A 21,912-nucleotide genomic window follows, 5' to 3' on the forward strand; every position below is an offset into this window, starting at 1 on the left:
TTACCTGGATTCTAAACTAGAGCAAAAACCTGATTCAAAGATCTGCAGCGTTTCCCAGATTCATTTCATGTCCACAGTGTATAGTCTTCCAAAGATCCATTATTCTTACCACTTACATGCTTCTGAAGTATCAGTTCTGCCACTGCTCCACCCACACATCCTAACATGCTCCACTGTGTCTTATCCAGCATCATCCTTTAAGTGTGAATGTCAGCAGAAGCAGTTCATCCTTTAACTGTCTCCTCCAAGCTTAGATCTGTTATGATGTCCACAGTACTCCCAGCAGTGGCTGGACAACCAGTGTGCTCCAACTGTGACTTATTGCAACTTTCTTCCTCTTTATCTCGGATTCCTCACATCTCTGTTGTTTCTGCAGTTGTCCTTTGTTGTATGATCCGCCCAAAGCATACATCTTGCTCCATGAGGGCAAACAGCTGAGCCTATACACATCACAGCTGACGATCTGAGCCTGAGCTCTTGAGGGTGGGGAATGTATGGGTACATGCACAACATTGAGCACAATGAAGTCTTGACACTTGATTGGGGCATGATTGCTGTAACAAATATTAAAGACGGTAATCAGGTTAAAATGTTAAAGATAGTTTCAGGTATCATCTCTTCCTTTCCCTGTTCCAACCAAACCTGTAGTGCTGCTTTGAGTTCTCCCCAGTGTGTCTGTCACTTGCCTGTAGATAAAACTTGGTCACAAACAAATATAACAAGGTGCAGGAGTAGTTCTCCTGTCTTGAAAGAGGTTGTTTATTCCTCAAGAGCTGTAACATACATTCATCCTTCTCTGTTGTTCCCTTCTGCCCCTGCTGCACCGCACCTTGACCAGACATTTGCACTTGCTGGGATTCCAGCTGTCATTCATCCCTTCCATTTCAGGAGCGGTTTGTGCTTGAACACTTTGCAAGTCAGATTACTGCTGTGATCTCTCTGCTGGGGGAACTTCAACACTTGGGGATTCCCAAACATCAGACTCTGAAATGGATCATTCCCAGAGGGCACCTTCTGGGGCTATTCATGCACTACCTTTAGACTGCCATTTTTCTCTGTCAGCCTCCTCTACTTTTTGTTGCTGTGCCCCTCACCTGTTAGGATTGAAAGATGCTTTCTTACCTCCATTACGAAGCTCTGCTTTCAGGATCCAAGGGAGAATCTACAAAAGCAAAGCTAGTTAAATTACAGTAGCTATAGTGCCTATGCTTGTCCCACATGTAGCAGCGGGTCTTGAACTGCCTGGTCAAGCAAAACTGAGCTTCTCCCTGTACGCTGTTGCATTCTTTCCTGCAGCAAAATGGTGGCCACAAAGTTGCAAAATTCTCCCCTGCTTGAGAATCTATCAAATAAATGATTTCGAGTTTGATCTCAACGGCCGTGCTCATCTTTGCAGCGAGGGACAAAAGACAATTTTGAGGAAGCCTCCTTTGATTTACATGACTGAATGACTGCTTGAGGCAGGTGGCGACAAGTAGAACTAAATTCCAAGGCAGCATCACTATGCTTTTTGAGGTTCCTGATAAATTAGGCACAGATCTCCTGAGCAAGTCCCTAGTTCTGTGTGACTGTTCCCACAGATTCTGGTTTTGTGCACGTGTTCCCCATGCACATACCTTTTAGCATCAGAAAAGCAAGGCTGGAAGGCACCTCAGGAGGTCATCTAGCAGCGTCAGCCCTGACAACCAGTAAGAGTTTGTCTATCTTGCTCTTAAAGATTTACAATGATGTTAGGGTTGCCTAGCCTGGTGGGTTCTCCAGGTTTGGGGTTGTGTTTCTTGAAGAGCTCCTCCACCAGTCCTCCCAAATAAAGCATAGTATTTAAGCAGCCAACAACCAAATAAACTAAACAGCCTTTGTGCTTGGTCCTGGGCACTTGGGCTCTGGCCCCAGCACAGCAGCTTGGCCCCTTCCTGTAGCAAGCTGTTCTGCTCACAGCTTGTTTCCTCCTCCTTTGCTTGCTCTTCTGGGAGCTTTAATCTCCTAGCAGGATGCTCCCTGCCTAGTCAGTGCCCCACAGCTGGGCTTTCCCTGCAGGGCTGACTGTTCTCTCTTAAAGGGACAGACCACCTTGTTACAGATGTGGGCTCTCCATTCCACAACCTCTGAGTAGCCTGTTCCAATGCTTAACCACCATCGCAGTGTGAAAGTTCTTCCTAAATTTCCGCTTAAATTTCCTCCGCTGCAATTTAACCCCACTGAGATTCTAAGACTTATCTGTGGCCACAACAGGGCATCTCCAGCCTCTTTATAACCACCCTTGAGGTGTTTGAAGGCTGTTATCAAATCCCCCCCTCCCTACCTCGTTGCAGCAGCATAACAACGTGGCGGGGCACCTGGGGTAGTGGCAGCTTTTGTTTGCCACTGTTGCCATGATAATAATCACCTTTTTTGTGCTCCCCTGCCCCCACCATGCCTGTCAGCACCCAGGGATATTGCCCCTGTCATCTCACCCTAGTTACACCACTGCTTAGTTATCTTTTCTCCGACTAAATAATCATAGTTTTTTCAGCCTTGTAAAATGTGTTTATACTCTCCACTAGGCTCTCTTGAAGTGTGGAGCCCAAAACTGGCTGCAGTACTCCAGGCCTCACTGGTGCTGCAAAGGAGGGGAAGGATAGATTCTCTTGATCAGTAAATGGTACTTCTGTTAATACAACTCAGTATGCTGCTGGCTTTTTTTTTTTTGGCAACAAGAACATACTGAATAGTAACATCTGTTTGTACCTGCAGCCACCATAGATGAGGGTGTTTGGGACAAGGTGGATGCAGCCAGCACTTAGAATATGTCTACACACCACAGAAGTGACCGCAGTGTCGTGCAGAGACACAAAGCTAATTTTCAATTAGTTATCTTGGGTGCTAGTAGTAATCTAGCTTCGGGAGCACAGGACTCAATAGACTTGCACACCTTGGCAAGAATAAAAAAAAATCTACTACCCTTTGCTCCAATGTAGAAAGGAATATATTTTATATCCAATCAAGATAAGGCCAGCATTCCAGTCAGAGCAGCTTGCTTGACTTAATCCAAACCCAAGGCCTTAGGATCATAGAAAACAAGGCTGGAAGGTACCTCATCATAAAATCAAAAAAGTAGGGTCGGAGGAGACTTGAGCAGATCATCTAGTCTGACCCCCTGCCTGGGGCATGAATGAACATAGGGCTCTTATGACCCCTACTAAGTTTAAGCTCAAATGACCCCAGCTAGGTAGTTATCAAGCCTCCTTTTAAAGACCTCTAAGGTAGGCGCCAGCACCACTTCCCTTGGAAGCTGGTTCCAGATCTTGGCTGCCCTGACTGTGAAGTAGTGCCTCCTGATGTCTAGCCTGAGCAAGAGATTGTCTAATCCAAATCCTTGCTGAAGGCAGGCCTGTCCATATCTAAACCATCTCACTAAGCGTTTGCCTGACCTGCTTTTAAAAAACTTCCAGTGCTGAAGATTCCACAGCTTTTCTGTAGCTTATTATAGCGCTTAACCACCTTCATAGTTACAGAATTCTTCATAAACCTCCCTTGTTGCCATTTACAACTGTTATTGCTTATTCTATCCTCTGTGGCCACAGAATAATTGATCACTGTTATTTTTAAAACTTCATATTTGAAGATTTTTATCAAATCCCCCCCTCAGTCTTCTGTTTCTTACGCTAAATTATCCCTTTCTTACTTTATATGTTGCATGTTTTTTAGATATCTATTTATTGTTGATGCTGTCTACTGGGCTTCTAATTTGTTCATGTCTTTCTTGAAGTACAGTGCCCAAAACTTGCAGTAGTCCAGGTGAAGCTGGACCAGTGCTGAATTGAGCAGAAGAATCACTTCCTGTGGCTTACATATGATACTCCTGTTAACAGTGTACTCCCAGTATGCTGTTAGGTTCCTGAGTTTGTAATCTAAACTTGGAACTCCATTTTCTGGGCCCACCTCCAAATGTCTGATCTCCTTCCTAATGCTGACATGAGATGAAAACCTAATAGTAAAATGAACTGAGAAACCCTTACAGATTTCTGAGAAGTCTGTTCCATTTCATATAAATTGGTTATCACTATTTAAAAAAATTAAAAATAGATCTATTTCAGGAATTCAGTAGAAGGAGGAAAAGCAGATTCATAGCTTGTAAGGGGCTGGAAGGGCCATCGTAGGATCATCAGTCCAGCCCCCTGCACCAAGCAGGAAAGACAACTGGGGTCATGTGATCCCAGCTAGGTGACCATCCAGTCTCCTCGTTGTCTCGGACGGCCTAAGCCGACTCGAGGTGATTTAATAATTACTCGTCCGTCGGGTGGGCTGGTGAATAGAGAGGCCGAGAAAGCTTTATGGTTGTAAAACTTTACTTACGTCGCTTGCGGTTGCAACAAAAACGGTCCGGTCATCTGAACAACTACGTTAGCTGTTCCAGCTGGCAGGGCTCAGGCCAGCACGTCCATCTACAAATCAGGCCGGCAGGGAAAAGGATACGTCTGGGATTGCGCTCGGCGACGGGGAGAAGAATCGATAGGTGATCAGTCTATCGATCAGCTCAGCCACGAGTCAGATCTCTTCAGAGGCACTCTGCAGTGTGCTCAAAGTTCTCCAACTTGGGCAGAAGTCACGTGAATTTTGAAACAGCTAGCAAGCCAATTACTAGCCGCCACGTGTGCATAATTTAGAGCTGGCCAATAGCGGGACACAAATTTGCATTCGAATGGCGGGAACTCTCTTGCACCGGGGGTTTTCTGCTGCAACAGAAAACCTCTATTTTGCAAGAGGCTCTCATGTGGCGGGAAAATTCCACCGTGCCGAGGCACCAAAATCACTGGGTTGTGACACTCGTGAAGATTTCCAGGGTAGACGATTGCACCACCTCTGGAGGGAGTTTATTCCAGTCTGAGCACTCGAACTGTAAAAAAGTTTTTTCTAATGTTAAGCCTGAAACTATCTTCCAGGAGTTTGTGGCCATTACTCCTGGTTTTCCCTAAAGGTGCCTTGGTGAACAATTGTTTGCCGAACCCTTGATGTATTCCCCTGATGTAGTGTTAAGCTGCTACCAAGTCCCCTCTCAGCCTTCTCTTTTTTAGGCTGAAGAGACCAAAGTCCCTCAGCCTTTCCTTGTATGGCTTGCCTTGCAAGTCTCTGATTATACAGGTGCCCTTCTCTAGACTCTCTCCAGCTTTTCCATGTCCTTGTTGAAGTGTGGTGCCTGGAACCAGATGCAGTACTCCAGCTATGGTCTCACCAATGCCGAGTAAAGCGGAAGAATCACTTCCTTGGTTTTGCTTAAGATGCAACGGTTGATGCATGCCAGAGTACTATTTGCCTTGCTGGCTACAGCATTATACTGATGGCTCATATTCATACTATGGTCTATTATGCCTAGGTCCCTTTCAGTCATGGTGCTAGTCAGTTTGGCACCACCAAGCGTGTATGTTAGGGATTGTTCATCCCCATATAGAGCACTTAACACTTCACACTTTACTTTAGCACTGTTCCTTTATGCAATAGAAATGTAGAGCTGCTTCTTGAGTTGGATTTCAGCTTGTGTTGTCCATCCATGTTTACAGAAAAGTTTACATATATTTCATTTGTAGAGGAATACAGCCATGAAAAGGAAAATGTAATCAGTTACTTATCCAGAGACCTAGTTAGACTGGAGGTGCCAGAATAATACCTAAACTACAGACATGTTTTTCTTGCTAGATAAATTAATATTCATGTGGCAGAGAATTCCAATGGTTCTGTGTACGTGACATATTTTTGGTTTATAATCTATGAACATGTGCTGTTAAAACGGTAGGGAGTTACTAGACACAAAGCATAGCTGAGTATCTCTAAAAGATACTTTAGGTATCTGTAAGGTTGCTAAAAGGTGGCTCTGAAAGGTTGCTAAAAGGTAAGGTACTTCAAATAATAAAACCCGAGGGAAAAAAAACATGCAAAAAAAAGCATGTTGTGTGTATATGGCTAGATTCTATACATCTACAGTACCCAGGTTACTGGATAACATTTTTTAAAAAGTATTTTTAACATGTATTTCATTGTATAAGGTGTTAGCTTTGAATATAAAACCTAGAGCACCTCAGTCAACTTATCAAAAGGCAGTTCAAAAGGCATGCAAACTTATGGCTTCATAACCCCACATTTCCTTCATACATATAATCAGCATCTGGGTAATGGATTTCTGCTTCCCTTGGAAAATAGTCTTGAAATTTATTTCATAAATATCTATTTTACAGGCATGCCTTTGTGATAGCCATATCCTCGTGCTTAGTTACAAATGGCTGGAAGAACACTGTATTATTAATTGCCCCAAGCGAATGCTTTCAGCATGAATATTCTTTTAAATGTAGAGAGAAAATCAATTTTGAACTTTCAAGTTTGTAGCTTTTATGTGCTGTTCCATTCACGCATGCACAATTTATAAGTCTTTATGTGCTTTGCTGGGATTCTGTATCTTTCCCAATTGCTCCAGTATTGCTTGTGAAACAGGAGCAAATACCAGCTTCTGTTATAACAGAAAAGCTAATTAGGATGATTTGTCTTCTACTGAGGTGTGAACTAAATTCTACAGTTTCTGATTGTCTGAAGGATTTGAATGCTATATGAAAAGGGGTAATTAATGGGAGATATTTATCAGGACACTAACTCTGGTCCATATCTTAATCACTAAGGTACTAATCATATAATCAGGGGCATAACAGGTCAGCTTCATACCCTGAGTGGTGACAGTTTATCCTCCATCCGTTTAAAGTATTTTTTTAGTTAAGAACTACTCCTGTTTTTCTGCATCTTGTTTCGTTATCCCTGTATTTCTTGGAGTTGCAGTGGATAATGCAAACCCCATGTTTTATCTTCAAAAGTACCTGCCACCTAATGTGATGCGTTTAAATCAGGTAGATATGTAAGCTAATACATTAATGCATGTACCACTGCATGTATTTTCCATATACAGACTGAACCTCTGAACCTAGTCAGCAGAAAGGATCTTTGAGAGTATGAAGGTGTTGCAGGAAAAGAATCAATATATAGCTTACCAACTGCATAACCTATCTCCACACACACATCTCATCATCTTTACAGTCTCTCTTCAATGCTTATTCTCTGATGTGTATTTCGAATTCCATTTAATTTTAAATTGGTACTCACCTCGAAATATAATTTGAGCACAATGCTGCACAACATTTTTTCTCTTTAAATCGTGAGTTTGTTCAATATTAGAGGTGGTGTATGTTAATTTCTGTCTAATGCTAAGTATGTTATAATAATAGGTTGTTAATTGGCTCTCTCCATACAGAATTGTAAACTATACATGCTTTTTCGGTGCCTTAGTTGGCCAGACTAATCCCTGAAGTAATACCATTAATTCAAATGAAATTACCATAAAGATATATTTTGTTCTGTAGTTTTATTATTTAACAGTGCATTAAAACAATAATGCACTCAGGAACCCCTTGAGTACCGAATAATGCACCCTTTGAATTTCAGGCTGTAGAATTATTAAGAGCCATGGATCCAAACTTGACCGTTCTGGTATTGTTTTCAGGTTAAATCCAAAACTAGAAGGGACCCATTGTCCAAATCCATTCTAAATGAGGTTGATATTTATTCAGTGCAACCATTCTCATGTAATTTCTGCCCAAAATGATAGAAAGCCCCTAAGTTGAGCTGATCATACTATTTATTTTCCTTTTTTTCATTCTACTAAAGGAAACTTGCAAAAACAGCCCCTGAAATCATGTTGATCTCATTGAATCCCAACCGCATCCTTGAACTGAGACCTTACCCTGACCTAACCCTGATACAAAACTGCCTCCTGGGTCTTTTTTTTCTATTTGGACTCAACTGAATTTAGCAGAGAATTAAGAGTGACAAATTGGGACATGCGGAAGAGAGATGCTCTTATGACAAAATGTATTTATGCAGGTTATATTTTTATCAGCTTACTCTTTAGGAGTTACCAACCTATAGAGTAGCAGAATGGCAGCTCCAATACAGGTAGGGTTAAGAATCACCTCCTGTTTAAAGGCTTTTTTTGGTGTGAAAAAACCCATGAACTTATTGTGATTATGTTAAAACTATTTTCCTCATGGGAGTGTAGAATAGGGGTCTAGTTGCAAATTTGGGATTTTTGAGCAGGGCTTACCTAAGCACAGCTCCCTCTGCCCCCTCGTTTCTCCCCATAAGGGAACTAAAACCAAACCCTGTAATTTCTTATGGTTGATTAATTCTTACAGCAGGCTTGTCTTCACTCCCCTGCATATATGGGAGTGTAAGCAGTATTTTGTTTGTACCTCAAGTGGTCTCATTCACTTTACCTTGATCTAGCCCATGGGACCTTCTGCCCCTGTGGAGGAGTAAAAATGAAAACAGTATTTGGGAAAGAGCTGGGCTTTCTGGATAGGCACGTGCCTGCTGCTCTATAGATAACGCTATATCTGAGTAAACTTAGGGCCAGATTCTATTTCACCTATATGTGCCTTAAGTGGATTTAGGCAGACAAGGTTCCTTGGGTGAATTTGATATCTTTTATTAGACGAACCCAAATAGTTGGAGAATAGTTATTAAGCAAGCTTTCGGGTTCAAAAACCCTTCGTCAGGCTAAGGAAGCTTCAGCAGTTGGTGTGTGCTCTTCCTGGATGGAATAAAAAGTGGATTTAGGCACCTAAATGCAATCCTATTCCAACCTGCTTGGTCCTTGAAAAACTTAATGCAAAAATTGGGTGATTCAGTCTTTATGACTCAATCTTAAAGACCAGATGATGGTATGTTATGAAAGCACATAGTGTTTTTGTGAGCTGTTAGGTACCTGTCACAACAAACTAACAGGTTTTCAGGTGCTTGAACATGATAGAACAGAATTGCATTTAGTTGCCTAAATCCACTGAAGTGCCCAATAAGCAAATAGGATCTGACTTCTGAAACATAGATGAGTACATTTTGCACTCCGTCGTAATGCTTACTAGGTCCCACAAACTGCTGCCGGGAGTGGAAGGTGGAGGGGTTTATATTGATAGTAGCGTACTGTATTACAACCCTGTACTGCTGCACAAGATAGACTGAGGAAGATGTAGTGTTTGTGGATTCATCCAGTGGATTCTCACCAGCAGAGGCCTATTTTTAAATCTTGTTTAGAACACATGTAGAATAAATCCAGTTAACTGCTTTTTTTAGTGCATTTTGACTTGTTGGGAAAAACCCTCACTCAAAACGGGAGGTTTCAGGAAAGGCCCAGTTTGCTTGGTTTAGCTGAGCTATGGAAGAATCATCTTCATGAGCACTGAAATTCGCTATCTTGTTTTTTGTAGAGACTTCAGGATGAATTGATGTCAACAGGATGGGTAAACTGATCTTGAACTAAATAAATTTTCTACCGACTGCTAAAGTTTTTAGAAATACTTGTTTGAAACCTGAGGGAATGAGGCCATATCTCTTGGATCAAAAGTCAAGAGTTTAAAATTAGACTTTTGATTGAAAGATCAATTGATGTTTCATCTATCCTTATCCCATGAATTAAGTATTTATTCAGTATTATAACAGGGAGCTAAAGGATGGATTTTACATTACGGTCTCCAGTGAATTAGAAATGCAATAGAAATACATATGGGAAATCGTAAAATTAAAAGAAAAAATACTTCATAAATTGGAATGTTGGGGTTGCTAAAACTTTTGCTTCTGTGTCACATTCAGTTTGTCCCAAGCAGTAAAAACAAAAGGCTTGAAAATTGCTAAACAAGTTGCAGGGCAAACTATAGGGATGATAAAAATCAGTAGTTTGTAAAATTCTTCTCCTGCAGGGAAAGATGCTTTTTTGATGACATATGAAAGCAAGCTCCTGACCAACTGTTGTCATTAAGAAGCCCACAATGCTTTCACAAGAACAGGAATGTTCATACCAGTTTCCTGGCCAAATTCTACTCAGAGTTAATTATATTAGCCCTTCCCAAATTTTCCCTGCTACCCTCCTGAGTTTAATTTGATATGTTATTATTTAGTTCCTCTCCTAAACTACTACTACGCAGTGATTTTTTGGACTGTTAAACCACTGCCACCATGTTCAGCCACAGAGAGGCTGTACTTCATTGTTGTTCTAAATTATTGCTATATTGTACCAATGGTTTTTATCGTTCTTTGAGGTAAGTCTGGACTGTGTAAACACATCGGGAAGAAGGAGGCCATGTCTACCAGGAGTGTTTTTCTGGCATAGGAACACCGACATGCTATGCCAGCAAAGCACTCCTAGCACAGTATAGTCATATCAACAAGTCTGTGATTGGAACTGTTACAGGCAACCCCTGCTTAACACTGTTTCACTTAGCACTATTTCTCTATAACACTCATTTAAAATTGATACCTGATTTCACTTAGCACTCAGTGAGTTTTGTTATAACACTCACGGTCACCATCTTGGGTCGTTAAAAACAATTGTGGTCGCCATCTTGGGCCATCAAATAGTTTCGGTTTCGCTTAACATTCGTTTCGCTTAACGCTCAGTTTTTCAGGAACCAATTAAGAGCGCTAAGCGGGAGTTGCCTGTATAGTAAAACAATGGGGAAAAAGATGGTTTCGCTGTTACACCTACATCTATACAATGAGCGTCTGCCAGTGCCACTGTGTCTGTGAAGAATCATACCACTTCACCATCCTGGCATACACAGAAGTGCCAAAAGAATTGTGTTGCAGAGATATAGCCAAAGTCAGTAAGATTCAAATTAGAAACAGGATGCAGATTTTGAGCAGCAAAATTAATTAACTACTTGAACAGCTCACAAGTTCTCAGCTGATGTCTTTAAAGCAAGTATGAATATCTTGGTAGAAAATGCATTCTGTTTCAACCACCAGTTTTCAAGCAGGCATTTCACTAAAAATGATCATACTTGGTCTTAAAAGTCCATGAATTTAACAGAACTGGCATACTGCTCTGCTCAGGCACCATCAACACTGTCTAATTTCAGACAAGAAGCTGATGCTTATCTTCAAGGTTCTCAATAGCCTTTGACCTGATTAATTTAGAGTACCTCCCTCCCTATCCACCATCCAGAACACAGCAGTACTCACAGGAAAACACGTAGATTGAAAGTACTATCAACTTAGATTCAGGAGCTGGAGATGAGATGTTGTATCAGGTCTTAATCAATGGAGCAACTTGCTGAAGGAGATCATGTTGAGCTCTAGTCTGTGAGCTTTCAGAATGCAGTTCCATTTTTTAGGACACCTGCCTACAATTAATAGAAATGGAAGGAAAGGAAGCATAAAGAAGAGCAGGGGAAATGCAGGTTTCAGTAGCTGAAATTTAGGACAGCTAAAGCAGAGTTCAGTTCCATGACTGTTGAGCTTACCTTAAAGTTGCATTTGGTCCCTAGATAAATATTGTGATATCTAATGCCTGCTAAAGATGGAGTAGATACACATGCTTGGATTAAATGAATAAATGTTACATCGAGCACAGAAAAGAAGGGAAATCCTTAGTAAGGGTTTGCCAGCTGGGATACTACAACAAAAATTTCCCATGGCATTGCATATAACCAAATATATTTTCTGTTCTTCCTTTAAGTGTGTGATTAGAATTGGAATAAATAGATACATTCAGGAATATTGATTTGTTACTATTTGAGCTGACTCCAGCATCTGTGCACTGCAATTCTCTCCCCCTCCCACACAGCACTCCCACGCAGGTCATTTCAAATAGCTAAGTAGGGCCACAACAGTGAAAATGCTTTGTTTCAGACCCAACATCCTGGCAGTTGACTGCAGAGCACTGCCACCATATCAAGCATCTGAATTCCACAGTTTGTGTCAAATGTCAGAAAATAAAAACGTTTGCTTAGTTTTGTGTGCATGTGAAGTATAGTATATACAGAGAGTTTTATCAAAGATTTTTATCTTCATGAATTCACCTGAAGATGATAACAACTTTGCTATTTTGTATTCCTCACTTTCTAGAGCTACATTAAGGTCTAGCTGTGGTAAATGGACAGAAACCTGCCTACAAGTCAGTGCTGTTTTACCACTAAAATGGGGCTGGAATTATAAAGGTAAATTTTGGTAGCTGCGAGAACTCTTTCTTTAAAGTCTCTTCCATTCAGCCTAATAAAAAAGGACACACCAAAAGCCATAAAGGAATAATTGCTATAAGAGGTCTCACATACCTTGAAGAGGTCTAATTCATGGCAATTCTTGCTCAATTATACAGAAAGGTGAAGGGCCATTACTCCTTTCCAGCTACTTTAATCTGTTTAATGTGATTTTGAATCTTTTTAAGGGGTCATGGTGGGAAGAATGTAAAATTAAAACTTTTTATTAAAGTGTTATTTGCTTTTCTACTTTCAACCACAGCATGATACCAGAGAAAATGAGGTGGTATCAAGTTTTTCGTCTCACAAATAATTGAAATGATTGTATTTTGAGAATAAAGATAAAGAATAGGTTGCCATTCTAATAGTTCCTTTTTATGATCCAAGAGAAACTAAGTGTGATTATATAACAAACAGAGAGAGCTGCAAAGTCAAAGGGTAGTATTTCCTTCAAGACAATTTTTATATAGCTCCTGCTATCCTGATCAATACAAAAGCAGCTGACAAAATAATAGGAGGGGCTAATACGAAAGCTAAACTGTGTCAGCGTGAAGAATACTGCTGTCCACAGTGCCTTTCTGCTATGCTAGGAAGTTCTTGCTGCTTTACCCAGGATGCTACCCTGGGATGCTACCCTTCCTGGACACTGTGTTTCCACAAGATCTTACTCTGTCGCATTGTTGGCCATGACTCTGAAAAAATCTTTTCTACATTCTTCCTCCAAAAGCAAGGTAGTTTTATCTGGGGTGTGTTATGTGTGAGAAAATATGGTAAGTCTGGATACCTCACCCTGATGGATAGCAAGTATCTTCTACTTTATTGGGAGTTGAGAGCACAGCACATTCAAGAGAGGGCTATAAACCTATCAGGTACTGAAGGACCATATTTAAAATTGTTGACAATACTTTACACACACTGTGCCTCATTTTGCTCATATTGCTTAGGCCAATATAAATTTAGAAAATGTTCACTAAGTTGATAAAGTTTATTTTTATACCAGTGTGAGAGAAGCATCAAACTATCCAATTCCATCTGCTGGGCTACAAGTAGAAAAATATTGTTCATTGGGTTTTGCTTGTTTGAATACAATGCATTTTTGTAAATTTGGATTTTATTTTCACTCCTCAAAAACAAAAAAGGAAGAACAGGATGATTTAGGATCAAAGTAGTGAGCTGCTGATGCCAGTGATTTGTCAGAGATGAGGCCAGAAGTGCTCATTTTTTCCACTCTGGTTCACTGGACCCCTTTGCTTTCTAATATTGCTCATGAATAGGTCAAAGCCTATTAAAAGATAGTAACTGAGCAAATTTCAATTTGTACATATTCAAATACACATTCAAGTAATTTAGAAAACTGATTTGAAAATTAACTTGGGGATGACTATTTTTGCCTTGAAGAGGAATGTATAGAGTCCTCAGTTCTACAGCAATGATAGGGCTGAATTAAGTCTTGTTGTTCATTCAGTTTCTTGATCAATTATTGTCAAGTGTTTGACCACAGCTCTTTGGCTTGTATCTGCAGCACCTTGGATTCCACAGTAATCTCCCATCCAAGCTCAGGACAGCTTAGTTCCTATGATCAATGTGTTCATCACATTGTTCAGTTTACCATGGCCACCTTGGAAGTAGGATACCTCAAAGTATCTTTAAAATAATTTTGCCTGAGTATCACTCACAGAGAAGAATCTTTATATTACCCACAAAGTGTTTCTGTCCAGCTTTTTCACTCTATTCTCAACACATCTCTTTCCTACTTACTACCACAGAACTCACTGGTAGCTTTTTCCATTGGCATCACTGGGGACAGAATCAGATCCTTACCATTCTGCCCATAACTGGACAGTGATCCCAGTGGGAAAAGCTACTTAATAAAAAATTCAATCTTGTGCAGGTGAGTTTTACTAGATGTCAGTCTAGATGTTTTGATTCTTGCATTTTCGATAAAGAACAGTCAGAAATGTAAAGGCATTGTTAGGCCTTTGATTTCTTTAAAATATGAGCCTGACAAATATTCCAAGCAGATGTGGAATAAAACTTATTCCTAATATGACCCAAATTAATACTGATTAGGGGAATGGGGGACTCTAAAGTATGCAGTATATGAAAACATGCCATCTGAGAAGAAAACATAGAGGAAGGATATGGGTAGGTTCGTGTGTGTATACCCCCCCCATACCCATCTTCAGCTTGATCATCTAGGTGGCCTTCTTTTCTTCAGCATCTTGAAGAGCACAGTGTATCTGGATTGCTTCCATTCTTTTGATGTGGCCTAGGCATTGTAGTCATTGTGCTCTGATTTCCTGTGTCAGGGTTGGTTCACTGTACAGTTGATAAAACTCTTTGTTTTTTATGCAATATTCTCATGTTATGTGCACCAAAGAGTTTCCATAAAATCTTCTTTTCAAAATGCTCTAGTAGTATCTTTTTGGCTTGAAAGACAACCTAGGTTTGACTGCCATCAGTTATATATGGCCTGACAAACTTGAGGCTTAGTTTTCCTGGAGATGAACTTGGATGACAGGAGCTTGTGCAGTGCTAAGTAGGTTTTATTTCTTGCTCCCATTCTTCCTTTAATTTCTTCCTTAATGTTGCCGCCTTGTGCTAACTTAGTGCCTAAATACTTTAAGTAACTCTCTTGGCTTAAAATTTGTATTATTTATTGTTACATGAAATCACTGATTTACTGTTGTCCTATTTACTAGCAGCTATTATGTTTTATCCATGGTCACTTCTAGCCCAATTTTCTTTGCTACGTTTGTTGATTCGGTATGCAAAGCTTCTAGATCCTTCATATTTTTACTTATGAGAGTATGGTATATAGGTTTGTATAGTAATTGAAAAAATGGATTTGGGGCTCCTTAAATTAAAGTGTTTATGGAATCTGTTACTGCATCTTCCTATCTAATACATCTGTATCCTGGACAATTGGCTGATGATAACACTGTTTAATCTGGTAACTGAATAAACCATCATTTGAAGGGTTCAGTTTGCAAACATAGGTATCGTGTAGAAGGTGAACAGCATCATCAACCATATTGTTTTGTGTAATAGGGTCAGGTTACACTTGACTGTATCATAGGATGGCCCTTAGGTGAACTCTGTTTCAGGATTAGGGTTGAAATGTATTGGCTAGAATGAACAGAGAACAAGACAGAATCAAAAACAAAAGGGTGAAAGACTAGACCAGGGCTGTCCAACTCGCAGTCTGGGGGCTGCAAGCTGCCTGCCAGGGATTAAGTTGTGGCCCCTAGGCTCTTACCTGGATGCTGTTCCCTGTATTGCTCTGGTTGCAATAAGCAAGCCAGTCTTCACACTTCTTTTCCCTCTTCTTATTTCCGCTGCCCGTGACTACCTCCAGTGGCAGGCATATGTCTGTGTTCATTTGTCCAGGGCCTGAGATGAAGGTCCATAAGAGACTCTCCTGTTAGAACAGGCAGAAAGAGAGTCTTTGAGAACATCATTGGTACGGCAGCATAAAGAAATGTCTGCAATTTATGGGGTTTTTTTAATTGACATTTCTTTTTGGACGATATGGGGCAATCCAATGCAGAGGCAGGGATCTTAGGGGAAAGGACCCAGTCCTCTACTAATCATTTATTACAGTTTGCATGTTTCCAGGCTAGGATCACTTCTTGCACCTTTGCCCGAGAGCTACGTCCGGTCTTTGCTGCTGCTTCCCTACAGGTTCTCTTCTGACCTAATCCTGCAGTCGCAGCCTGTCCCACACAGGGTTTTCAGTCAACTTTTCCCCCAAGAGCAAGAAGATTACATGAGTCAGGACCTTTCTATTCTCTCCACCTATGTGGGAAGGGATGTGTCTGTGTGCCCACATGGGGAGTCACAGGTCAGCTAGGAGAACGGTAGATGGCAATGGCAAGTTTCTGCTTAGCTAATTCATTAGGTGTGGTTGTACAAGCCTGCCAAGAGTAGCACACAGGTGTTGGTATCTCCAACCTCATAAGCATACAATTTTTTGTAGGGTGGGAGGGAAAGAGGGGCCAAAGTTGTTACATGTTCCTTTCCCTGTTTATGTTCTTTCTTCAGCAGGGCACTCAGCTACCACACTGAAGAGCACACCATAAGAACCCAGTAAAAACAGAAAGCCTTATCCCTCTCTATGGCAGCTGGAGTTTTCTGAGAAAACAGATAGCCTAAGTAACCTTGAGCATCACTGGGCCTGAAGCACATCTGCTGAAGTATTAGCTATAAGGCTGAAGTGTGCTCTAAATTGAACTGGACATAAAGAATATCTTAAAGAGCATTTCCCTTGCAAGATTAGAGAAGAAAAATTCAAAGCTTGAGCAGAGTGGTGAGTGTCTATCTCATGTCTCCTTCATCTAGTAGGAATATTTGTTTCCCGTTGAAGAAATGAAAGCCAGAAATATATTTTTAAGAGAGAAAACTTACAGCAAATGACTGACATCCAGCTTTCTGCCAAGCTCCTATCACACAGATTGCTTCCAGACAGACTAGTTGATGGCTGCATGTAGCTGCTGCATTGTGTCTCTTTTTTCTGCCTCACAGTTATTTTACAGCCCCTGAATCTGATTTCTCTTTTTAAAAAAACTCAAGTCCATCAAGGGGTACTTATTTTGCTAATGTCATCTTAGGTTGGGAAATATTATTTAGAGAGAAAGCACTTTGGAAATATTTCATTTGCAGCTAGAGTTTTATGTTTTGGGAAATTACACACTTGGGAATATAACTTTTATCATAGTGTGTGCGATGTTTAACATTAATTTATCTTGTGGTACAGATGCATGCTCAGTGAAATGGTCCATAGTCTGGCCTGCGTGTGCATGTAAATTCATCCCCTTCTGTATCTTGATTTGCATATAAAATGTAGGCTTATTATCCATAAATAATTTGGACTTTCCATGTCCATAAAGACCTTAGTTTTTTCAGCGTTTGCTCATAGTAGTGTCACTGAAAGGAGTAAGAGACACAAGATGCAGCCCTTTGTAGAAACAAATAATAATGCACATCCTGGAGAATCAGCCACACTATCTGAACGGTGTAAGCTTCAAAACAGAAATAGATTATATTTAGCATACAGAAATGGAAATTAGTAGAGCATGGGCTAAATAACAGTTTAAAAGATGGTCCTATGGTGTAATTTGTTAGGCTGTAAAATAAATACCCAAAGGAAGGTGATTGGCAAAACCTGAGTTGCAACAAAACACTAATATAAACCCAGGAGGCTCTAATACTGTATTAGCAGAGAATGGAATGGGTCACTTACTAGCTCTCGACTCTCTAGGTTCCGTAGGCTGCAGCGTAGACCCAGAACATCTCCAAAGAACTTTAAATAGCATCTCTTATGCAAGAAAGAAGCAAGTCTGACTGAAAGAGCCAAGATAAATTGACTTTTCACATTTTCTGAAAGATTCAGTTACTGAGATTGTTATCTACTCAAAGGAAATTACCCATTTATCTCCATTTTAAGTGAAAATATTCTTCTAGTCTAACAGTAACTTATTCCATTAGTCCTTTCAAGTTCTCATTGACCTATCACATTAGCACTATAATATGCTTTACTGCTAGAATAATTAATAAACAGAAAATACTTTCTTGCATGAAAACAAAACTATGTACCAGGTTATGTGTTCCTTTTTAAGTGATCTGCTATACCAAGTAAATCAATAATTTGTTTTCCTTTCACTGACTTGCTGGGCTTCCAGAGGCAGGAATATTCTGTTATTTGTTCTGATGGAGGCATCTTTTTCCGCACCTCTACCTTAGATCTCAGACCTCTCTAACCTGGTTCCCCTGTGTGTATGTAGGATGAATGTTTGCACTGTAACTCAGAAAGGACTAAAGTTGTTTCTGCCCCAGGATTTATTGCTAAAAAGAAGTAGTCATTCATTTTTATTTGATTTAAGAAGCAGACCAGATTCTTATGGATCTCCCATAAAATTTAAAAATTCTGGAGCTGGGACTCAAAATATCACCAACAAATAAAAAACATACCCGTTCATATTTTATTTTTAAATAACAACATTTGAGTTTTTAAGCTTTCATTGCTTTCTTGTTACTGAGCTTTTAGGGTGAGCTTGGGTCACGTTTTGACTGGAACTCTCAGGATCAGAATTTTTTTTTAAATGAGAGATGAAATTCTTGGATAATTACATGACTACAGAAGCTAGCCCTATAAGGAAAGGCCCAAATATTGATAGATTTGTAATAGAATCAAACATGATGGCCACACTTGGTTTTTTTTCTCCCTGCAAACCTGACAGAATTTTTTTTTCACTTCTGCTACCACTGAGTCTCAATAGCATGCATTCATCTATGTTACCTGTGAAATCAATATTTGCTAACAAGTCCTATATACACATTTCTGAAGTCTGAAGAAGGGGCATTCTTAGTGCAAGATCCTTGACTCTGGACTACAGCTTGGGTGCAAATATATTCTCTAATAGTTGTTCAGCATAACAAAAGGCCAACTCTGACTGTTTGTGTAAAATTGTTTATAAATATTAATAAAAGACTGAATTCATCCGAACAAAAAGACCCACTAGTACAACCCCAAAGACTGTGTTAAGATCAGGTCTACCTATCCCCTACATTTTTGCCTCCAATCGATGGATGAAAATGGGTTTGCTGGAATTTGGAATGAATTAGTGGCCAAAACGATGAAAAGATGAGCTATTCCACCCATCATGTCTTTCTGGGGTCCTTAGTTTCACAAGCAAAAATTTGATACTGATGCTAAAATGATGCCTAGACTGATAGGCTGTCACTGCTACTGTTTCCTGGGCTCCTGATATCTACCATTACTCTGTTGGGTTTTCATCATCCTTATCCTGAGAGATGTCATAACTGAGACCAGTAAGAGGAATCAGATGATGTGATCACCTCTACTGAAAACTGGTACAAATTAGCCAAATCTTGGAGTGAATAATAAGACTATTTGAGTGCCTGATTGCCTTTCTTTTTCCAGCAGCAATAAGAGAAATGGGAGCTTCATTTTTTAAAAATCTTTGCTGTTCTTTTGTCTATCTTTTGTGTGTGCCTTGTCACGCTTTCCACTTAGGGTGCGTCTTAGGTAGATTGTAGTAAGCATTACTACAAGTTAATTTTTCTCTGGGCAGTTGCACAGTAATGTTTACCACAATCTAAGTAAAATGTATCCCAAGCACCAGAGCCTTTGAAGTCTATGGTGTGCTGCAGGGGCTGGGAATGTCAATTGTCAGTTCCAGTCTGTTCCCCCACCCAGCTGTGCAAGACTGCAGTGTGGTGGGAGGGCAGACACCCATACTGGAGTCATGAACTGGTTTCAGTGCATGACTGAGGCTAGGTCCAACAAACATCTCTTTGCCAGCCCCAGCTTTGGCACTGCACCAGTGTCTCCTAATCTTATTTCCTCCATGCAGCAGTCGAACATTAGCTTGATGTGTTAGGCTATATGATGCGTTAGGCAAGATGCTCCTCTTTGTATTCAAAACTCCAAACTTTTCTGTTGTTTTTGCATAGTAGCAGTGCTATCAGCTTTGACTTTTTTGGCCTGTTTATAAACATGATACAGCTTAGACAATCTTGGCAGAGCCAGATTTTTGCCAATCTTTTAGGGCCAGGATTATGGCAAGTTTCTGCCTGAGGAGTGGCTGACTGTGGACTACAGCTATAGTCTACAGTTAGCTTCATGTGTATGGTGGAAGCTAATATTTTGTAACTAAATTAAATTTTAATTTTAATTTTTCAAATTTCTAAATATTGTATATTGTATAGATATATCTATATCCAGTCTCTCCCAGGCCCAGCTGAGGACCAGGACATCTCTTACAGCCCTGTCAAGGTTGCTCTGAAGTATAATGGGGATTAGACTACTTCTAGGATAAGGAAGCAAAACAATGGCCTTTCATGATCCAGGGCTGTATCTAGGTCTATACCTAAGAACATGCTTCAGGTGGTATACATAAATCCCTGTAACTGCTTTTTCACTTGGCAAAAAATAAAGCTGTGTATGTTTCTATTCCTGTTTACCATTACTTGTAATAAGCAGAGCTTAGAGAGGGAGGTTATGCAAGGAAAAAACATCACTACAAACTGGAACTGTGAAATTAAGTGCGTGTTTAGTTTCTGGTTTGATTTTTATTTCCCTGGGAGAGAAGAATGTTTCAGAGATTGAAGGAACCTGTAGTGTGAGAAGAACAGGAAAGCTCCTGCCAAAACAAAATGGAAAGATAAACAGGAAAAAAAGGAGTTAGTGATGGAGGAAAAAGTTGCAAAAAAACCTTCATCCATATGTTTCAGTCCTCCACACTTGAGATCAGGTTATGCCAGCCTCCTATTAAACCTAGCAGCGCGTTGCTTTCCTTCACTATGGCTAATGAAGTTGTTGAATATTTTCCCTTTTCTATATTTTGTGCTTGATTAAGTGTGCGTTTTGAGAATGATACCATAAGTAAATGAAAAAAGCACTTTGCTCACTGTGCACAGAAATCTGCAGTTACTTTCCACAGGATGCAACACAACACCTGAAAACAAAGCAATCAACTGCTACCAGGCAAATAGAAAAAGAAAATGTTACTCATAATCTAAGAGAGGCACCAGTGAGGATCTATTCAGCCTTAATGGAAAGTCAGATAAGCAGGTCTGTAGAAGTTATGATACCTGGCCTGAATTTTGCTGGTCCAACTGAATGAGCCAGTGGCAACCAACATATTAAATGAAACTATCTCACTGTCATCTCTGTCCTTCCCTAGCAGCTGTCTGGAGGGCAAGCTTCAGGTGGTGGCATGGAGGGTACTCTTGGCAATGCTCTGTCTAAGGTTACAGTACTTTGCTGGAAATGTGACAGGCTCTTCAGCTAAAGAGGATTTAGAACCTGGTCTTTCACTCACTGGGCAAATGCCTAACTACTAGCATACTGGGTTGAAACATGGGATGAGTTCTTCCTTTTCCTCTGCTATGTTGTGATTTACACAGACTTATATACCTTCTTGGAGAGTATGTATCTGCATAAGTAGACAAAATGCCACTTACACAGCTAACTTAGCTAAGTAAAGGCTACTTACCCAGCTACAAATGAAGTTGGACTTGGGCACGAATGTAGTACTTTGTGCATCTTAGAAGCAGCTGTATGCTGTACTAGCCAGAGGCTCGTGAAATTTATAATGTTTTAATGGCTATGCTCTGTGACCTTTGGCAAAGTATTTGAATAATTTTTCCATTCGGGCAAATGTAAAAACAGCTACAACACTGGAATAATACACAGGAATTGTATACAGTTGGAGTTATTACAGATTTATAAAAAATGACATGAATTCTTATAACTTTTCATTTGTGCTATCAATATAATATTTATATATGTAAATATGACATTCATTAATATTTGAATAAGCTGGCTAGAAACACTGGCTTACTGGTTGGTGACTATATATACATATAAAAACACACTTATATACACATACAGGCACATACCAGCTAGAACTGCCTTCAGCTCTATAATATAAGAAAATAAAAAATAAAGCATGTGTAGATTGTGCTTGGTGTGTTTAATATACCTACAGTACTGTTTTGGTCCCTGTATATCTGTTTGTACATTCTTGTCCTAAACTTAACTTTCTTTACTAAAGCCCCTCCTCCCCCCCTCATAATTTACCCAGTCCAATTTGCCTTCCTTCTGGATCCCCAAACAATCCTTATTTTTGTGCTCTTTAGCCCCTTTCTAAAATGTGGAAATTCACACTAACTCTCAGATGGGAAGAAATGCATAATCCTTCCACACCTGAGCTGTGTACTGCTTCCTCGGTTTCCTGACTCCCGCCCTAGGAGAGTCATGGTATGATATCACAATTCATCAGATAGTGTTTTCTGGAAGGAGTTGTGTAGAGCTGTATTTAAGGCCTCCCCCAATCTCTTC

At 40.1% G+C, this 21,912-nt stretch overlaps 1 long non-coding RNA gene across 1 annotated transcript; it reads left to right on the top strand.

Annotated features, from left to right (window-relative positions):
• The first annotated feature begins 1,509 nt into the window (after positions 1-1,509).
• LOC132244489 (uncharacterized) lies at positions 1,510-21,523 on the top strand. Its single transcript, XR_009455951.1, has 2 exons — positions 1,510-12,005; positions 16,089-21,523. It is a non-coding gene; the product is annotated as an uncharacterized LOC132244489 (long non-coding RNA).
• Positions 21,524-21,912: the final 389 nt, after the last annotated feature.

Source organism: Alligator mississippiensis, chromosome 1 (assembly GCF_030867095.1).
Source record: "Alligator mississippiensis isolate rAllMis1 chromosome 1, rAllMis1, whole genome shotgun sequence".
Classification (NCBI taxonomy): domain Eukaryota; kingdom Metazoa; phylum Chordata; order Crocodylia; family Alligatoridae; genus Alligator; species Alligator mississippiensis.